This window comes from Taudactylus pleione, unplaced genomic scaffold (assembly GCF_031769625.1).
Source record: "Taudactylus pleione unplaced genomic scaffold, aTauple2 ptg000707l, whole genome shotgun sequence".
In the NCBI taxonomy this organism is placed as follows: Eukaryota; Metazoa; Chordata; class Amphibia; order Anura; family Myobatrachidae; genus Taudactylus; species Taudactylus pleione.
The window spans coordinates 16,298,178-16,318,911 of record NW_028285109.1 but is presented as its reverse complement, the minus strand read 5'-3'; the positions used below and the strand labels follow the sequence as shown (position 1 = coordinate 16,318,911).

General features: G+C 44.9%; 1 protein-coding gene across 1 annotated transcript in view; it reads left to right on the top strand.

Moving 5' to 3' along the window:
• The window catches only part of GALNT16 (polypeptide N-acetylgalactosaminyltransferase 16), a 139,075-nt gene that overhangs the window by 25,926 nt on the left and 92,415 nt on the right, over positions 1-20,734 (top strand). The gene's annotated exons all lie outside the window — the stretch shown is intronic.

The following is a 20,734-nucleotide window of genomic DNA, read 5'->3' as shown; positions in this document are numbered from 1 at the left end:
TTCTCCGATAAAAATAAAATAGAGAAAGATCAAGAACCACTTCCTCCTAGTGCTGAAGCTGCTGCCACTAGTCATGACATAGACGATAACATGCCATCAACGTCGTCTGCCAAGGCCGATGCCCAATGTCATAGTAGAGGGCACATACAATCCCAAATGGCAAAGTTCAGGAAAATGACCTTGAAAAAGACATTTAAATCAGCTGAAGAGAAACGTAAACTTGCCAATATGCCATTTACAACACGGAGTGGCAAGGAACGGCTAAGGTCGATCCCTAGTATGTTCATGACTAGTGGTTCAGCTTCACATGACGATGGAAGCCCTCCTCCCACTAAAAAAATCAAAAGAGTTAAGCTGGCAAAAGCACAGCGAAGAACTGTGCTTTCTAAGAAGATATCACAAATCCCCAAGGAGAGTCCAAGTGTGGTGGTGGTTGCGATGCCTGACCTTCCCAGCACTGGACGGGAAGAGGTGGCTCTTTCCACCATTTGCACGCCCCCTGCAAGTGCTGAAAGGAGCACCCACAGTCCACTTGCTGATATGCAAATTGAAGATGTCACTGTTGAAGTACAACAGGATGAGGATACTGGTGTAGCTGGCGCTGAGGAGGAAGTTGGCGAGGAGGATTCTGATGGTGATGTGGTTTGTTTAAATCAGGCTCCGGGGGAGACAGTTGTTGTCCGTGGGATGAAAAAGCCCATCACGGTCATGCCTGGGCAGAAGACCAAACATTCCACCTCTTTGGTCTGGCAATATTTCTATCCAAATCCGGACAACAACTGTCTTGCCATATGTACCATATGTAAAGGTGAAATAAGTAGGGGTAGGGACGTCAACCACCTAGGAACATCCTCCCTTATACGGCACCTGCAGCGCGTTCATAAAAAGTTACTGTCAAGTTCAGAAACTTTGGCTAAGACCGTAAGCAGTCCAGGGACACCTAAATCCCGTTGTCCTGTTGTATCCAAGCGCCTGCAAACCACACCGTCAACTCCCTCCTCGTCAATTTCCTCCTTAGTCAGGATCGGAAGTAGTCCTGCAGGCCATGTCACTGGCATGACTGACTCTCCTATCCGGGATTCCTCTGGAGGATCCTGCATTGCTACGCCTACTGCTGCCGCTGCTGCTGTTGCTGCTGCTGGGAGTCGTTCATCATCCCAGAGAGGAAGTAGGAACACCACTACTTTTACTAAACAATTGACCCTCCAACAGTCCTTAGCGAGGAGGATGAAGTACGACAGCAGTCATCCTGAAGCAAAACGTATAACTGAGGCCTTGACTGCTATGTTGGTGTTAGACGTGCGTCCGGTATCCGCCATTAGTGCAGTGGGATTTAGACAATTGATGGAGGTAGTGTGTCCCCGGTTCCAAATCCCATCTAGATTCCACTTCACTAGGCAGGCGATACCGAGACTGTACAGAAACGTCAGAAAAAGTGTCCTCAGTGTCCTGAAAAATGCCGTTGTACACAATGTCCACTTAACCACGGACATGTGGACAAGTGGAACAGGGCAGACTAAGGACTATATGACTGTGACAGCCCACTGGGTAGATGTATCACCTTACGCAGCAACAGCAGCAGCGTCACCAGTAGCAGCATCTCAGAAACGCCAGCTCGTTACAAGGCAGGCTACGCTGTGTATCACCGGTTTCAGTAAGAGGCACACCGCCGACAACCTCTTAGAGAAACTGAGGGAAATCATCGCCCAGTGGCTTACCCCACTTAGACTCTCCTGGGGATTTGTGATATCTGACAACGCCACCAATATTGTGCGGGCATTACATCTGGGCAAATTCCAGCACGTCCCATGTTTTGCTCACACAATAAACTTGGTGGTGCAGAATTTTCTGAAAAGCGACAGGGGCGTGCAGGAGACGCTTTGGGTGGCCCGAAAAATTTCTGGCCACTTTCGCCATTCAGCGACTGCGTGCCGAAGACTGGAGCGCCAGCAAACACTCTTGAACCTGCCCCGCCATCACCTGAAGCAAGAGGTTGTGACGCGGTGGAACTCAACCCTCTATATGCTTCAGAGGATGGAGGAGCAGCAAAAGGCCATACAAGCCTATACATCCACCTATGACATAGGCAAAGGAGGGGGTATGCACCTGACTCAAGCGCAGTGGAGAATGATTTCCGTGTTGTGCAAGGTTCTCCAGCCCTTCGAACTTGCCACACGTGAAGTCAGTTCAGACACAGCCAGCTTGAGTCAGGTCATTCCCCTCATCAGGCTTTTGCAGAAGCAGCTGGAGAAAGTGAAGGAGGAGCTAAGACGGAGCGATTCCGCTCGGCATGTGGGACTTGTGGATGAAGCCCTTCATTCGCTTTGCCAGGATTCCAGGGTGGTCAATCTGTTGAAATCAGACCACTACATTTTGGCCACCGTGCTTGATCCTAGGTTTAAAGCCTATGTGGTGTCTCTCTTTCCGGCCGACACAAGCCTGCAGAGGTGCAAAGACCTGCTGGTGAACACACTGTCAGCTGAAGCGGAACGTGACACGTCAACGGCTCCTTCTTCATTTTCTCCCGCAACTGGGGCTGCCAGGAAAAAACTTAGGTATCCTAAGCAACCCGCTGGCGGTGATGCAGGGCAGGCAGGACCAAGTTTGGACATCTGGTCCGGACTGAAGGACCTGGCAACAATTTCTGACATGTCTACTGTCACTGCATATGATACTGTCACCATTGACAGAATGGTGGAGGATTACATCGGTGACAGCATCCAAGTAGGCATGTCAGACAGTCCATACCTGTACTGGCAGGAAAAAGAGGCAATTTGGAGGCCCCTGTACAAGCTGGCTCTATTTTACCTGAGTTGCCCCCCCTCCAGTGTGTACTCCGAAAGAGTGTTTAGTGCAGCCGGGAACCTTGTCAGCGAAAGGCGTAGGAGGTTGCTTCCACAGAATGTGGAGAAGATGATGTTCATCAAAATGAATTATCAGCTCTTCCAGGGAGACCAGCCTCCAGAAGGTACAGAGGGACCTGTGGTGGTGGATTCAAGTGGGGACGAGTTAATACTTTGTGAGGATGAGGATGTACACACTGAAGAGGGTGAGGAATCGGTGGATGAGGAGGATGAGGATGACATCTTGCCTCCGTAGAGCCAGTTTGTGCAGGGACACATTAATTGCCAGCTTGTTTTGTGGGGGCCCAAACGAACCAATCATTTCAGCCACAGTTGTGTGGCAGACCCTGGCGCTGAAATGATTGATTTGTTAAAGTGTGCATGTCCTGTTTATACAACATAAGGGTGGGTGGGAGGGCCCAAGGACAATTCCATCTTGCACTTCTTTTTTTTCTTTGCATTATGTACAGTTTGGGGCCTAGTTTTTCTAACTGCCATCCTGTCTGCCACTGCAGTGTCACTCCTAGATGGGTCACGTGTTTGTGCCGCCCACTCGTGTCGCTTAGCATAGTCATCCAGCTACCTCGGTGCAACCTTTTGGACATGAAAACACTATTGTGAGGTGTGAGGTGTTCAGAATAGACTGGAAATGAGTGGAAATTAAGGTTATTGAGGTTAATAATAGCATAGGAGCAGATTCTGTGATTTTAGCTGTTTTTATGCTTTTTAAAAAAAAAATACAGATCCAAAACACAAAACCCAGAACCCAAAACACGGAAGGGTGGTTTTGGCAAAACCAATCCAGATCCAAAATACGAAGAAAGATCCAGATCCAAAACCAAAACACGAAAAGTGGCCGGTGCACACCCCTAATATATATAATGTATATGTGTGTGTATTGGCTAGTGCCGACTCTGTAGTCTCAGCACAGCATAAAGACGTCCAATTTACCTTACACACATCCATAATACTTAGCATGACTGCAAAACAATCGGTACCATCGCAGCCTCACGCACACATACACAAGCTCTGACCTTAAGGTGCGTATCCACTAAGCGTCTGTGAAACGAATGCACGATTACGACATTATAATCGTGCAGTAATTTCACAGTCTGTGCTGTGCCTACACTGAACGTTCATTCGTTCAGTCTAGGCACATCAATCATTCCCGAACATGGGCAACCTCACAACGACGTCAGGTTGACCAGCATGCTCGGGAAATGATAGATGTCAAAAACGACCAGCGCGCGTGCGCATCGCTGGTCATTTTCGACATTAAACTGCCCGATTTGTGACCGATTTTCAAATGATTGAACGTTAACGACGTTATCGTTCAATCACCTGGTAAAATCGTGTAGTGGATACGCACCTTATCTCAGGAATTGCTAGCTTCATCGCACACTATGAATACTCAGGCTGGGCATGGCATCGTAGTGGATAATTTATGCACACCCCTGCAACGGCGTTCAAAGGCACTGGCACGCCTGCTTTTTGCCATCCCCCCCACCTCGTCACCTCCCACAAATGGCACTTCCTGTCAACCACTCTGCGATGGGTCTGCTTAGTCACTGCGTTCGCAGTCTAGATCGCAGTGGCTGGTTTGCGCACTGCGATGCATGAGCAGAACGCAACAAATGTCCGATTGCGTGCGTATTTACAGTTGCGATTGGTAATGAATCGGGCCCTAAGTTCTTTGTTAATTGGGGGTATCCATTATCTCAAAAACTAGAGCCATTTCGAAAAAACTTCTTTCATTTTTGAACCCAGCAACCCCAAATTCATTCAAATATCCTTGTCAACTAAACACTATTCTTGTTGGGCTATGTAATTTAAGAAATAACTGAGGGTAGAATAGGCAAACGTTTTGCTGAATAATGGAGGCGAGGCGTATAAACAGAAATGTGTTGCAAGGGAACATATTGTATGTGCACGTTCATAAGTTTTTTTCAATGTATTTGTTTAAAGTTTAGTTAATCAATGGGGGTCTCCACCTTTGGTGAATTCTGCCTTCCACCTAGATCTATTCAGTTTTCTTGTCCATTAAATCTGTGTTGCAAGGAGCATGATTTCTTATGAAGGAGTGCATACATTCCAACCATCCCAATTTCCGCGAGTCGATTTGAGCGGACTACCCCAATTAGGACTTTGTCCTAGTTCTTCTACAGTTGACAGGTAAGTCCCCCACTGGCTGATGCCTTTCGGCATTGAAGAGATGTTTTTAGTTGCTCTAGACACATACCAGGGTCAAGCAGACTGTGATTTCGCCATGCCCCCCCCCCATTTTCATGTGTGGCTTCACCTAATTTGCACATGTCACAAATTAAAATTTTGGGAAGTGTGGGAGTTATTTACTGACAAAGTTCATAGTAGTCAGTATTCCTGCTTCACAGCACCGACGTCTTTGGTTTCATTCCCACCAAGGTACTATCTATGTGGAGTTGGTATGTTCTCCCCATGTTTGCGTGGGCTTCCAATGGGTCTCCTGGTTTCCTCTCACAATACAATAACATACTTGTAGGTTAATTAGTTTCTGAGACATTAACCCTAGTACATATGTGTGTGTGTACACGTGTTAGGGAATATAGATTGTAAGCTCCACTGGGGCAGGGACAGCTGTGAATGACACATCTATATCTCTCTCTGGAATATGTGGATGCTATAGAACTTATATAACTTAATAATAATAACCTCTAATAATAGCCCAAAGTTAAACTATGCATCAAAGACACAGGTAAAGATGATAAAGTATGATAAATTTTACTGTGACCATTACATGGACACTTCATAATATGGAAGATTAACATGAAGACTCTAGAGGAGAGTACATTAATTCAACATAGAAAGGTGATACAGTGAGAATTTGATACGCCACCTGCTGTCCTTCCAGTATAGCTTTTACAGTAATATATAACATTTAGCTGGTGTTCTACTCCAACACAAAGAATTATGTTACACATCTATGTTGTGTAATTCACAGCAGCCAGCCAGATATTTATTAATGGATTACAGCACATTTGTGTGAACTGTTTTCCCATCACCATTTTAGTAATGAGCCACTAGCAGGATATTGGCAGACAAAAGCTTTCACCTGAGTTAGGAATGGAAATCTATAGAATTAGGAAACCCTGCTCAAAAGGTGGCCACACACATGGCTGATTTTAATCAATTAAACTCAAAAGCCTGAAATTACAGTTTATGTAGGAGACCACTTCCCAAAGATGGCTGAGAACAATTGAAATCCTTATAAATGCTAATAGATTACACATGTGCTATGGCGGTTGACTGGTTTTGCTATGCATTTGCAGTCTTAAGCTATGTGCGTACAATGCAATAAGCATTTTTGGCTGCTTAGTCCAATAATCTCAAAGTGTGTACACGGCACCCAAGGCCAATTATCGTTCCAAAATCAGTCTGATCAGAAGATTGGATCTGATCTGCTGCACGACATTTCTCCAAAACGAAGAGCCAATGTCGGGCACATAGTGTGTATGAATTTCCCGTCACCTGTCTGACATTTCTGCTAATAGTATATTTAAAAACGTAATTTTTAAGTCTCAACAATAAATCACTAGTGTGTACACTCAAAATCGGTTGTTCTCAAGTTTATTTAATTGCTCTGAAAGACTTAAAGTTGATCGTATCGTGAGTGAAATTCTTCAGGTGTGTACCTAGTGCTGACTACTAGACCAACAGTTGGATCTGCCCAGTATTTACTCTCACTTTTGCTGACAAATTGAATAGAGATCAGGCAGTTCAATGTGTGGCCACCTTAAGTCTTCTACTTGGAACGTGTTGTTCTCGGATTGGACCATTACAATCTAATCTGATATGAAGGCAATATATTATATACACACTTTTGAAAGGCTAAATAGCACAAAATTGATCAGATTGCAAATCTTCATGCATCTACTGCTTTACACACATGCCAAAATTGTAATTTACTAGCTCCCTCTTTCATCCTGTCAGATCACTGTTCCTCCAAATTGATGATGGGATAAGGAGAAAAGTCATCAGGATGGCACCAAGAAGCCTGCAGCACCTTTTATGGAGCTACAGGAATCTTTGTCATCTACTGGGCACTCCCTGCAAGTGGGGTATGGTGGCAAAAAAAATGTCTATGGTCTCACGAGACCAAGGTTAATCTGTTTAGTTTTCATTCTAAATGATAAACGCAACAAACTCATCACACAAAGAGAACAGTACTTACTGTGACGTACAGTGGTGGCAGCACTATGCTTTGGGGCAGCTTACCTTCAAGGACAGGGGCTTTAGTCAGGATAGAGGGCATAATAATAAAGAGTTCCAAATATGAAAATAATGTGATGCTATGCTAAATCTGCTTGTCTCTGCCAGAAAGCTGAAAATGAAGTGAAATTTCACCTTCCAGCATGATACCCATACAAAGCACAGTAGCACAAATTCAGCCAAGGAATGTCTTCAGAAATGGATGATCAAAGTATTGGACCAATAGCCCAGTCAGAATACAGGGCCTAATTCAGACCCGCTTGTGAGCGTAGGACACTCGCAAGCGGGTCGATGGTGCCCTAATGCGCATGCGTACGACGGAGGGAGCTCCGTCGTGCGCATGCGCGAGACCCGCCGAGCGACAGCCAAGCTGTCGCTCCGGGTCTGGCACCAAAGGGGGGCTGCTGTTGATGGTGACTGACAGCACGCCCCCTTTGGTAGGCGTGCCGGGGGCGTGGCTGCCAGATGGAGGCGTTCCCATGGGAACGCCTACCGTCTGGGTCCGGCCCCACTGACAACAGTAGTGATGTCAGTGGGAGTGATTTTGGCCCTGATAGAGCCGAAATCACTCCTGGGCTTGTGGCAGCGAGACCCTACTGCAGGGAATCCTCGCAAGCCCGATGGACCATCATCATGGACGCTCGCTATAGCTGTGGGTGGTAACCCACAGCTATGCGAGCGTCCAAGAGGCCGCTCCATTTTTAGGTAGGAGGGCACTGATTCAGAGCGAGCGCTCTGGTCAGAGCGTCCGGCTCTGAATCAGGCCCACAGTGCTCAATCCCATTTAAAACCTGTGTAATGACCAAGAGAGGGCTGTGCGCAGGCCCTTGTGCAATATGACGGACTGTTCATATTTTTGCAGGTAAGAGTGGGATAGCACTGCAAAACCCAAGTAAGCGAAAGTCATAGAGACTTATTCAAAAAGACTCATTGTTTAGGGCAGGGATGGCGAACTTCCTGCCCGGGGGCCGTATAAGGCCCTCGGAATCACTTGGTCTGGCCCTCCAAGCTTTTTTCTACTAGCCTCATCTGGCTAGAAGAGTGCCTGGTATGGCACACTACAGCCAGAATCTATGCAGCAGTGCCGCCTGGAGCATCCTTAGACGCTTCAGACGGTCACACTGCTGCCTTTACAGCACTCTCCGGGCATTGCTGTAATCACCAACTATTGTCGCCCCGCCCCCGTGTGACCTCAAATAATGTTATATATATAAAAATGGCCCTCGGCAGAAAAAAGGTTTTCCACCCCTGGTTTAGGGGTATGCACACTTATGCAGCGCTGGTCTTCTCTAAAGTGTAACAAGTTGCAACATGATTTTTCTTGCTTTTATGCCTCTTATGATTTATTATGACTTGTCTTTAATCACAAAAACTTGCAATTTCAACAAGGGCGTGAATACTTTTTATATCCACTGTAGATATTATTTCTTATGCGCAGCAGAGACAGAGAATAGTGTAGTATATATGGATAATATTTATGGATAATGGACTGCAATGTGTAGTGCTAATGTGCACAGGCTTTTTAACGTCCTGCAGTTGATTGACCGTTATCTGGATTCATTTATGCAAGTACACACACATCAGATGTGAATTTATAAGTGCAGCATGTGTGTGGTGAGAACAGTCCTGTACTGACACTTCCCTACATGCCTCCTTCTCAGTTTAAATACTTCCCACCCCTATTAAGTGATTATAATCATCTGTTCTCAAGCAACTGCAGCAAATAAATCCAAGTACATCTGCTGCAGACATTAGAGGAAGGTTGCGGGATCCTGGTGGTAGATGGACCAGTGTCCTCCAGAGATGCTCAGTTTGAGAGTCAGATTTGCTCACAGACAATATATAGCCACACAAGCCAGCATAGCAACTGTTGCCAACTCTGCTTTAGAAAATTATATGGTAACCTAAAGATCATTAACACTCCTTTCAGGAGCTACTGGGCAGCAAGCCGTTATCACAGCTTCTCTATTTCCAAAGAACAATACCAATAATAATAATAATCTGAAACGCAATCCGAATACTATCAGGCATATTGTAAAATGCCATTTGGAAGATGATGACTGAAGGACTGTGTGCCAACGTCAGCCAGAACAGATCCAGCCAGACATCTGCACTATTGAGCGGCCATCTTGTGTGGCTATGAGTGTCCTGATTGGTAGGACTGGCCCATGTAATCCAACTTTGAACAACATCTTCATGCGTTTAGTTATCACATAGCAGAATGAGCGCTTGTTCATACATTTTATAAGCCAAGTGAGTAAAATCTATTTTGCATGCCAGAACACAGTCTGATTAGCTCCCACCCTGGCCTTTGGCATGTAACAGGGAGGGGGCCACATGATTTTTCTCTGAGGAAAAAGTTACAGGATAGTGTTTCCACAGCTAGGTATGAATAATGTTCTATCCAGGGCAATGTAAGATCTTCATTTAGCAGCAGTGTAAGGACCTTCTTAAAAAATATTTGTTTGATCACCCATCGTGGGCTACAAATGGCCACTCCTAGGTGTTCTAGTAACCAGTGTGATCCTTGCAAATGATTTCCCTACTCTCCTTCAAAAAAGGAAACCACACAAATGGTCTATCAAGAAATGTAACTGTAGCTGTGGTTCATTTATGCTACATCAAGGATGTATTGGTCAGGAAAGGGGCAGGAGGAAAGAACTGTGCTGCACCTCAATGTTGTTACTCCACCAGCACAATGCACTACACCTGCTGTACAGAAACCGTGCTGGGTAAGTGATGTCACACAGCACTAACATGTCAACAGTTATTTGCACGTAGACTTCCTTTAACACCAGTCTCTATTTTAAGGTATGATATGCATTGGCTGTAATAGATACAAAAAGCAAAAAGGTGAATAGAATATGGTAAGAATATATTAAATCAGTGATAGGCAAACTAATATATTCCAGGGGCCACATAGACGACCATCTGAGATTCAAAAGGGTCTCACATTACTCTTAGGGACATATTTAATAACGAGTGATATTATTCTTATCCCTCTTTACTTGTAATCTTAAATGGTGCTCCAACCAATTAGGGGCCTGATTCAGAGCCGTTCGTTAACAGCAGTACGCTCGTTGCGTTCCGATGTTGAGAAACCGCGCATGCGTCGGTGTAACACTGCGCATGTGCGTACGGCAGATTGCGAGCTTTTTTTGTCTCGTTCGTCAAATAGCGTACAGGAAGTGACATGTCAAATGTGATTGACAGAACAGGGCGTTTTTGGGCGTTGATGGGGGTGGAGATGGAAAAACGCAGGCGTGTCGAGGCGTTTTTGGGGCGTACATACATTATCAGATGCGAACGTCAAATGTGTTCGTACCAACTCACACGTCACTGGATGATCCTCTTTCCGTTCAAAATGCTCGCACAGCTTAGGGTCTGGATTACTCGACCACATTGGCGATGGCCTTCTCCTCCGTCCTGGCACTCCACGATGTTGCATCGATTAATCACGGCTTGTCAGACAATCAATTAGTATTGTATTGAAATCCGGCTTGGTATGTGTTTTGAAATCAGTTTTTTGGGTTAGCACAAAACCGTACGCAGGTGGAAATCATAGCTGCTAATGTCAGGATTACACAATCAATTTGCGTACATTTGTGGGGGTTTATTTTTGGGTTGATATTTGGTTTTTGGCCTATTGTAACAATAATGACATCATGTTTGTGTGTTTTTGGCCATTTTGCTTTTGCCTGGTGAATTTGCATCCTTAATGTAAATTTTAAAACGTTCCTTAAAGAGCCCTTTTTTTTTCTCATGTAAAATGTTGGTGTTGCGCGTTTTTGCCTTGTGGGCCAGGATTAAATGCAAACCATTTCTACAATAATGTCAGAATACAATGTCGTACATTTTTGGCAAATTTATTTGAAAAAAAAAACAATTTCATGCACATTTTTTGTCCAAACATTTTTTGCAGTGTTCATTCCAACAATTTTAATAATTGTGCAAACATAAAAGTTATGGAAACGTAAAGATAAAAATTAAAAACAATTCACAAGAAAGGAGAGGGAAGTTTTGGCCAGAAAGGAATATGGGGCAAGCACAGAAGGAGTGTGGGAAAAGTAGCCAGTGCTGTCAACGTTTTTTCCCCCGTTTGGCAGGGGGAGGGAGGGCGCCAGACCGGGTCCGGGATGTCATCGGGCTGGCCTGTCCAGAGGCAGATGTTGTGGCCTCTGGACTAGGCACAGGGCTAGGCACATTTGGAGGATTGGCTGATGTTGTGCCAGAGGTGGAGGATCCTGATGTTCCGGCAGGAAGGGAGGTCGGCTCCACCATGTGCTGGCGAACGAGCTGCTCCAGGGCATTGGCGATGCGGATGTTGGCCCTGGTATTTTCCGCCAGGGCCTGACCAATGGTCACGTTGGCCGCAGCATTTTGCTCCAGGGCCTCAGCCACCCATACCAGACTGGCGTCCATCCTCTGCAGAATCTCCGTATGGAAATCCGATTTAAAATTGAGTTCTGTGAAGAGGGACACTGCCTGCGAGGGGGATTGCCCAGGACTGGCTTCTGCAGGGTCCTCAGCCGGATGTACTGGTTCCTCCCCTGCAGAGCCTGCAGAAATTCTGCGGCCAAGGCTCCCCTCTGGAGCAGACTCATCCGCCTGTGTCTCTGTTGGAGAACCTGTAAAATGTAGTAATATATAATTTGTACAACACCAAAAAAGGCCAATCAGATTGTTACTGTTAGGTGTTTCTTGTGCCTGTTTTCCTAAAAAATACAACACACAATCTTAGTGACAATAATTGCAAATCCTTGCTGGAAGAGTCTACTTATGTCAGTGTAAACAATCTCTGATTTGGAAACAAGGAATGAGACAGAACGTTAAGTTTACATTTTTAATTTATTTAACTCTTGTAAAAGAAAAACCTAAAACTTGTTCCTAAGGAGGACCGACATATGGTCAAGAACCACCAGCAGCCCGATGACGTGGTCACGCATACGCCCCACACATCCGGCTAATTCAGCCATACGCCTCTGTTCCTCTGTGGGTTAGAAAAGTGTGGGGATTAATACATCAATAATGAAACTACATTAAAAAACAAGCCAAACCAAGCTACCCAAAAATGTCACTATTGTGGCCCAAAGCAGAATTACACCGAAAATACCAAGCACCCCAAAATGGTCTACCCAAATTACAAAAATTACAAGTCAAAAAATCAGATTCAGACAGGTGTGATATGTGTATGGTGAAATCAACAGTAACAGGTAAAGACAAACCGAAAAATCCCCAAAATTCGCCAAAACAACACAAAAAAAGGCACAGACACTTGATTACATACAAACCGTTTTTGCCAAAAAAAAAACTAAAAAAAACCCATACCGTTCAAACGGCTGCTCCAGAAGCCACTCCCTCGTCCTCCTCGGTGGTGCCTCCATTCCCCAACGAGGTTGGCGGGGTGATTTGGGATTCAGGGGAGGGGGTAGTTAGAAGAGGGGTGGTTGGAGGAGAGGGGGAATTGGGATGGAGGGGAAGGAGCCCCGAAACATCCTCCACAGGGTCTGTGCAGGCTGGGGAGGAGGGGGAAATAGGGGAATTTGGGGGTGTGGAGGTTTGGCTTGGGGTTGGGGAGAGTGGGCGAGAGCGCCGTCTTTGATGGCGATGATGCCGTAGTCTTCGATGTGCCCCTAAAAGATATGAAACAAATTGTGGTTAGTTTCAACCAAAACCTAGTTAAACACTAATTTATGACAACACAAATATGAAAACATGGCCATGCAGATATGAGTACAATGAATAAATAGGACATACATGAAAACATGGCCATGCAGATATGAGTACAATGAATAAATAGGACATACATGAAAACATGCACATGCAGATATGAGTACAATGAATAAATAGGACATACATGAAAACATGCACATGCAGATATGAGTACAATGAATAAATAGGACATACATGAAAACATGCACATGCAGATATGAGTACAATGAATAAATAGGACATACATGAAAACATGCACATGCAGATATGAGTACAATGAATAAATAGGACATACATGAAAACATGCACATGCAGATATGAGTACAATGAATAAATAGGACATACATGAAAACATGCACACGCAGTTAGGGACACAAAGATAAACATGAAAACCACAGTCCCAAAAACTTATTTTCCGCGATCTTCATGCGAAAGCATGCCAGCAAGCGGGGCGTCCGCCGTTGCAGGTCCGACCACCTGCGCTCCAGCTGGCCGATCTGGCGGCGTGAGCCGAAGGAACGCAGGCGGCCACGTACCTCCGCATATGCGGAACGCTTCTCTCTATTTGTGATGGGTGGAGGCTGGCTGGTGATCCGCCTATCCATCACCTCGGTTAACACCAGCAGCTCGCGCCTGGTGAATGCCGAGGCTCTCATGATGGCAATGGTGTATTTGTTAAAAATAATTTTTAATAAAGACCCGAAAATAAATTTGATTGGCTAATGTATTTGGGTAATTAACAGGACCAATTCTATTGGTTAGTGTATGAGTCATGTGTTTGACAGGGCCAGAAATCTCTTGAGAGTTATGATAGGCTTGATGCAGTGACATGCGTAAGCAAATTTAAATAAAGAAATGGCTCTAACATGTATTTTGACAAAGAAAAGCGAATGTTTAAGCCGTACGTATTCTGCGGGTAAACACAAACACGGCCAAGATTAAAGTTTATTGCATTGTAAAAAACAAAAAAACAAACCAATTAAGCTAAATGATATATTGATTGGCATGATACGATTGAGGGAGGGAGGCAGAAAAAAGGAGCAGGTAATCGGAATCTGACAGTCCCACTCCCGGTTTGTACTTGTGCGTGCGTTCCCTTCAAGCCACTTCGGGGATGTACGCTCGCTATTTGGCACGCTCGTTAGTTAGAGGAGGGGTCGGTAGAGTTTGGGGAGGATGTTTAGCTGCGTTCAAAAATACGAGCGAGTGCTTGAATTTACATATTTTTTTACGTACGCCGAACGTACGAACGGCCACTTGCGTCCGGGTCTGAATGAGGGCCAAGCTCCTAACTGTTATGTGTTTGAAAAAATTACAAGAGCTGAATGGTTGGAGCACCATTTAAGATTAGTAATGAGTGATAACAAGGATATCACTCATTATTAAATATGCCCCTTAATCTTTAATAAGTTAAAACATTACATTTAATCAAAGAATGAGACACTTGTATGTAATTACATATCAAATATTGTATATATAACCAAGCGTTACAAGCGATAATAAACAAATCTGACAAAGTATCATTATCACCTATTTAATTTTATATTAAACCAAAGATGCAACAAGATTTCCGGGGGAAATGATGGAGGCTGTTTAGTAGCAGAAGTGATTATATTGTGCAAGCAACTGATATAGATACATTATTTAACGGGATACGTCCAGTATCCCGACACAGAGGATGCTGGCACTTAGATTATCAGCGCCAGAATCCCGACACGTGTCAGAATGCCCTTAGGTAAGTAGCGGTGCTAGGGGAGATTTAGGGGTTAGGGTTAGGCACTAGGGGGAGAGTTAGGTTTAGGGTGCGGGGCGGTTAGGTTTAGACACTTGGTTAGGTTAGATTCTGGCACCGAGGAGGGAGGGTTAGGGTAGGGAGAGTGGGATGGTTAGGATACCTACCGACAAGCAGTGGCGTAACTAGGGCAGGGCCGCCGGGGCTCGTGCCCTGGGCGTCATGGGACTGGGGGTGCACCGCCGGCCACGGTACAGGCCCGCCCTAGTCTCTCAGTGTAGTGCGGCGATGTGTGTGTTTCAGCAGCCAATGAGAGTCAGACACTCTCATTGGCTGATGCGCCCACTGCCAGAGCTGGGATGGAGCTCACTCGTGAGCTCTGCCTTCCGGCTCCTGCAGTGGGTGATGGGAGGGACGTCATGACGTCTCTCCCATAGTACCGAGAGGGACCGAGCGGGAGGACGGAGGAGCAGACCGCACAGGAGTGGAGATTCAGTTAAGTTAGTGAGTGTTTTCTGCCTGTCTGTGTCTGTCACTACATAGGGGGGACCACTACTGGCCGGGGGCACTGCATGGGGGAACCACTACTGGCCGGTGGCACTATGTAAGGGGGACCACTACTGGCCGGGGGCACTGTATAAGGGGCACTGCATAAAGGGGACCACTACTGGCCGAGGGCACTGTATAAGGGACACTGCATAGGGGGGACCACTACTGGCTAGGGGCCCTGCAAAGGGGGGACCACTACTGGCTGGGGGTACTGTATAAGGGGCTCTGCATGGGAGGACAACTACTGGCTGTGGGCACTGCATAGGGGGAACAATACTGGCCGGGGGCACTGTATAAGGGGTACTGCATAGGGGGCAACACTATTGGCAAGGGGCACTGCATAGGGGGGACCACTACTGGCCAGGGGCACTGTATAGGGGGGACCACTACTGGCCGGGAGCACTGTATATGGGGCCCAGCATAGGGGGGACCACTACTGGCCAGGGGTCACTGCATAGGGGGGACCACTAGTGGCCGGGTGCACTTTATAAGGGTGCAGTACTGGGGGCCTGCATAAGGGGGATCACTACAGGGGGCACAGTATAAGGGTGCACTACTGGGGGCCTGCACAAGGGGGACCACTACAGGGGGCATAGTATAAGGGTGCACTACTGGGGACACTATATACAGGGCACTACTACATGGGGCACTGCTACTGGGGACATTGCATAAGGGGCACTACTACTCGAGGTATTAAGGTGCATATGTAATGGAAAGGATTGTTCCTAGAGTGACGAGAAAGAGGTGTGTGTCATGTTAACACGCAGTGGCCACGCCCCTTGTGGCAAGTGACCAAGCTCCATTTTTCATTTTGCCCTGGGCTCCAAATACCATAGTTACGCCACTGCTGACAATTGTCTCTATCCTTACCCTGTCATGTCGGAATTTTGACCCTCGGGATCCCGAGCGCCGGCATCCCGTACCCATTCCTAATTTAACATACATGTATTCATTTAAGGAAGATCACATTTATTAAAGGTTTTGAATTGCTTTTAAAAATGTTATATACACTAATGCAGTTTGGTAAAGCTGCAAGCACGAACTAGTCCAGTGTTGGCTAACCTTGACACTCCAGCTGTTATGGAACTACATAACCAAGCATGCACTGCTACAGTTTTGCTATTAGGGCATGCTAAAACTGTGGCAGGGCATGCTGGGATATATAGTTCCACAACAGCTGGAGTGTCAAGGTTAGCCAACACTGAACTAGTCAGTACAGTTGTTAGTATTAAAAAGTATTTCACATTTATTCTGTGTTCATCAGATAATCGTGTTCTAGCTAGGAACCCGACAATAACCTTACCAGCTACTCTGGTGTCCAATTAACCAAAAAGTAATTACATTCCTTTCTGCAACCTCCACAACATCCAGAATTTTAAATTGGGAATTGTTTAGCTCTGTGCCATCCAAGGATAGCTAACAGCAAGCCCTGTGTCAGAATGCTGAATGAGCAGGGAGCCAGGGATTTATACTTAGCAGATCAGTTACTTCACACCTGGGAACTGCTAGATTGCCTCATTTAACCCCATATGTGCTGGAACACTAGACACTCCAACCCTCTTCTTACATAGAATCCCTTGCATGTACATTTGCATGGAGTAGGACTGTTCTTTGTGGTATGTAAAACTTAAATGGGTACAATAATTAATTGTGACATTTTTATCCTTAGTGCTGGCCATCTACCTTAGTGGCACATGATCAGTGATCACAATAAAGATCTTAACTAAAAAGTAGTATTTCAAGACAGAGGTGTAACAATCAATGACCCAATGGGTTACAAATCTGCCCGTAAAAATCATTTTCTAGAGTACCTGGCTCTGTTTCAATGAACATTGTCCTCAATAAAATGGCCGATGTCATTGATCCTTAGTATTTGACTCTAGTGTAATATATTTATTTTTGTTTTGGCTCTACTGTGCTAGTCTTTTTCAGATACAAGAAAATGCAGAAAGTAAAGCTGGCGATACACTTTACCAACTTTCCTCCAACCATCCAGCTAGTTGGTAGGTTGGAATGAAAATTGTGGTAATGTATGGGAGCAAATGACAATCCGCCATTTGCTCCCAAACCCCAGAAATCTGTCGTTCAGACCAGTTGTTTAATTTAAACATATAAAAAAACTTGCAGCTCACAAGTTGTTTATATTTCCAAAAACAAGTATTTGGAAACTCCCCACTAGAAATCTGGAATTTCCGTTGGCCTCTATTGAATTGATCAACTAAACTGTCTAGATCAGTGGATCTCATCCTCCAAGTATCCCATGTTTTGAGGATTCTTTTTGTGGAAGCAGATGGGATAATTTCATACCCAGAAAAATAGAGGAACTCAACTGTGCATGATTAAAGACATCCACGAAACATGACCTGTTGGCAGCACTTGACGACTGGAGTTGAGAACCGCTGAATTTGAATTTACACAAATATTTTCACTGCTTATATTTTCTAGAGTCATTTAATGAGTTTACAATCCAAATGGTATACTTTCATATATTACATGGTTGTTTTTTTAGGAATTCCGTCCATATAAAACAAATAGCCGAACGCTTTTGAAGAAGTGTTAAGCACGGGTATGGACTTAGGGTGGCTTAGTCTACAATTACCAGAGTATTTTTGGTTTTCTTTAGTTGACTTCAGTAAAAGGTCCATCACATTCAGTGTGTTCAATCAGGTACAATTGATATTCATGGTACTTTTGTTGTGGGCCGAGGATGGTCTCTTGTTCATGGGGCTCCCATTCACGGCCCCATGGTTTCCCTCCTTCTGACAACCTTGAACTGTGTTGACACTGGTTTGCTTCTGCTAGTGTCCAGGATGATTGCCTATTGATGCTGAGCCATTTGTCAGCCAGATGCGACATCTGGTACTGAAACCACTTTGCTTCATTGATCCCTGGTCTTGACCATCATTGTGATCTCCATGGTCCCACATCTTCCCCACTAACCGGGGAGATAGCCTTTCAGCAGTTGGCTCGCTTTTGGCTCTTCATTTGGTCGGTGAGATTATTCAATGTTCTACTGACCCAGCTGCTCAATTTGGCATGACACCCTGTGGCCTGGCTGCTGCCAGTCATCTCTTGCTTAACTGGTCAGATTTCCTTAAACAGGTGCTCAAGTCTCCCACTGCTGTGAGAGGGATTTGCCATTGGCCTGATCAAAAACCCAGAGCTGGGTGTGAAGTCTACCACTGACCTGACCACATTTGGCTGTGGTTGCTCCACCCAGTAGCTCCTGTCGAATGAGGTAGGCCTCTGCACCACCCCTGTCCTCAGGATCCTGAAGACCTCAGTTGTTGCCAGTATACATATTGTCCTTTATTACCCTTTAACATCTCATGTCTGTCCACTCTCTCTGTCTTCCCCATGTGCCCCTGTCATGTCTTATTCTGAATTAGTTCTGCATGTGCATTGGTAAAGCTGTATCATTTCATCTTATTCTGCACAACTGTTATGTTTCTGTCTGTCACGCCTGCCTTTAATGTCTTCTGCTGATTACACTAGTATGGGAACCTAAATTCATCAAGATCCAAAAATACAAAAATCTCCGGACTTTGACTGTGGGAAAATTCGCCATCTTCAGATGGCGTTTGCTCCCGCACCGTGCGCCTTCCCTGTGAGAAGAAGTCCCAGGTTGCGAAGAGGCAACCATTCAGATCCCTCCACTACTGCCTGGCTCCTTCCGTGGGGCACTGGGGCTTTGTGCACCTGCGTGAACCCCAATCCGGCTTGGCAGTGCTAATTTTCACCAAGACATTCGCGGGGACAGCTGATCTTCGGATCAGCTGTTTCGGTACTGGAGCAGTGATATATTGCTCTGGCGTTTGTGACGAGATAGAATGTTAATTAACGGGGGGCGTCCTGCCCCCCATAATAAACATAATGAATAGGCCCCATAATGTTTTGTACTTGTAATTCTGCTGTTTTGTTTGTTTACCCCCTTTTACAATGTTGGAGAAACTTTGTGAATCATAGGATTTAAGGTGCATATCCACTTATAGACTGTTAAACGAGCGCACGATTACGATATTGTAATCGTGCAATCGTATCACAATCTGTGATGTGCCTACACTGAACGTTCAGTCTTTCAGTGTAGGCACATCAATCATCTCCAAACATGGTCAACCTGACGACGACGTCAGGTTGACCAGCATGATAGATATCAAAAACAAACAGCAGGCGCGTGCATCGCTGGTCGTTTTTTACTTTTAACTGCCCGATTTTCGTACGATTACTGAGCGATTGCACAATTACGATGTCGTAATCGTGCAATCGCTCTGTAATGTTGCGCAGTGAATATGCGGCATTACCCTGCACTGGAACACTTCTAATTCCGCTACTTTACTAAAGGTATTTTCTAAGCACATAATTTTTCTGTTTCTTTCCAAAGATACCTTGTGATAATTCTAGCTACACTTTCATCACACTCCAGGTTTATATCCTGATTTTCATCAAGCTTTTGACACACGGGGGAGAAGCTATTTTGGTAATCTCACCCTTCACATTAATCTCATCAGATACATTAAAAAAATACATTCCTCAAGTTAAAACCTTCATGTGCCTTAATGAAAACCTGTGTAGAGAACAAGTTGAGTTCCCCTAGGGATTCCACCCATTACCTGAAGACTGAAAACCATCTGGTATGTGATTGATTTTTCCTGCAGCTCACACAAAAGTGTTACAATCCATGATTCAGTCCTCTTCTACACACTTATTGAACCGTCCAGAACATTGTAATGTTCTAGAGTCCGGTTCATAGTCTGCAGCACAGTGGGTCTAAGTGTGATTGGCTTCAGATCGTGTGGAATTTAGGGACATGCACCTCTCTATTTACTACAAATAGGGGAATAACCAAAGTGTACAACTCCTTTTTATATAAATATGAACATTAGTAATTATAGCTATTAAGATTCACAATGTTGTGTAGTAATATAAAATCTTCTATAAAGTACAGCTGAGCCGCCATGACCGTGGTAACATAACAAAGTGCTTAGTAATGCATTTTATTCATTAAGATTTGCATTGTCCAGTACATAAGGGATAATGTGGAGGGTTTTATTAAATCTCTTCATTTTGACTCTCTGAAATATTTTACACATCAAGGTTTATTTGCATACATGGATGTATCTAGTATGGCATCTTTGCTTTACATCCAGCGTGATTCTTCATTTTTATCACTAGGTTATTCTATGCGCCCAGGAAAATGTGCAGTCTATGTTCTGTAAGGATCTCAATTTAAAATGGTTCATTTAGTTTTATATTTACAGTATGTATAAATGTGTGTGTGTGTGTGTGTATATATGTGTATATATATATATTGTGATAGAAGCACTGGAACAGTTTTGAATGGTGTCTGACTGTCCCAGATTCCTGTCCTATGTGTTTTAAAACCCCCAGGAGAAGTCTGTTTAGAAAAACAGACTAGAAATGTCGGCTTTAGTGAAAAGCCGGAATGGGTCCTGGGGGTGTGGATGTGAGGAGAGGGAGGGCTCCATCCACAGGCCACTCCAGGTGTTGGGCCTTTCAGCCTGGTAGCAGGCTCGTGAGTGCTTGCACCTGAAAGTGGCTCAGATAAGCTGGGTTTTGTTTTAGCTGGGTGCCTCATACCTGGGAGAGCAGGCCGCAAGCTAGCTTGCTCTGAGTCACTGTTGGCTACAAACCA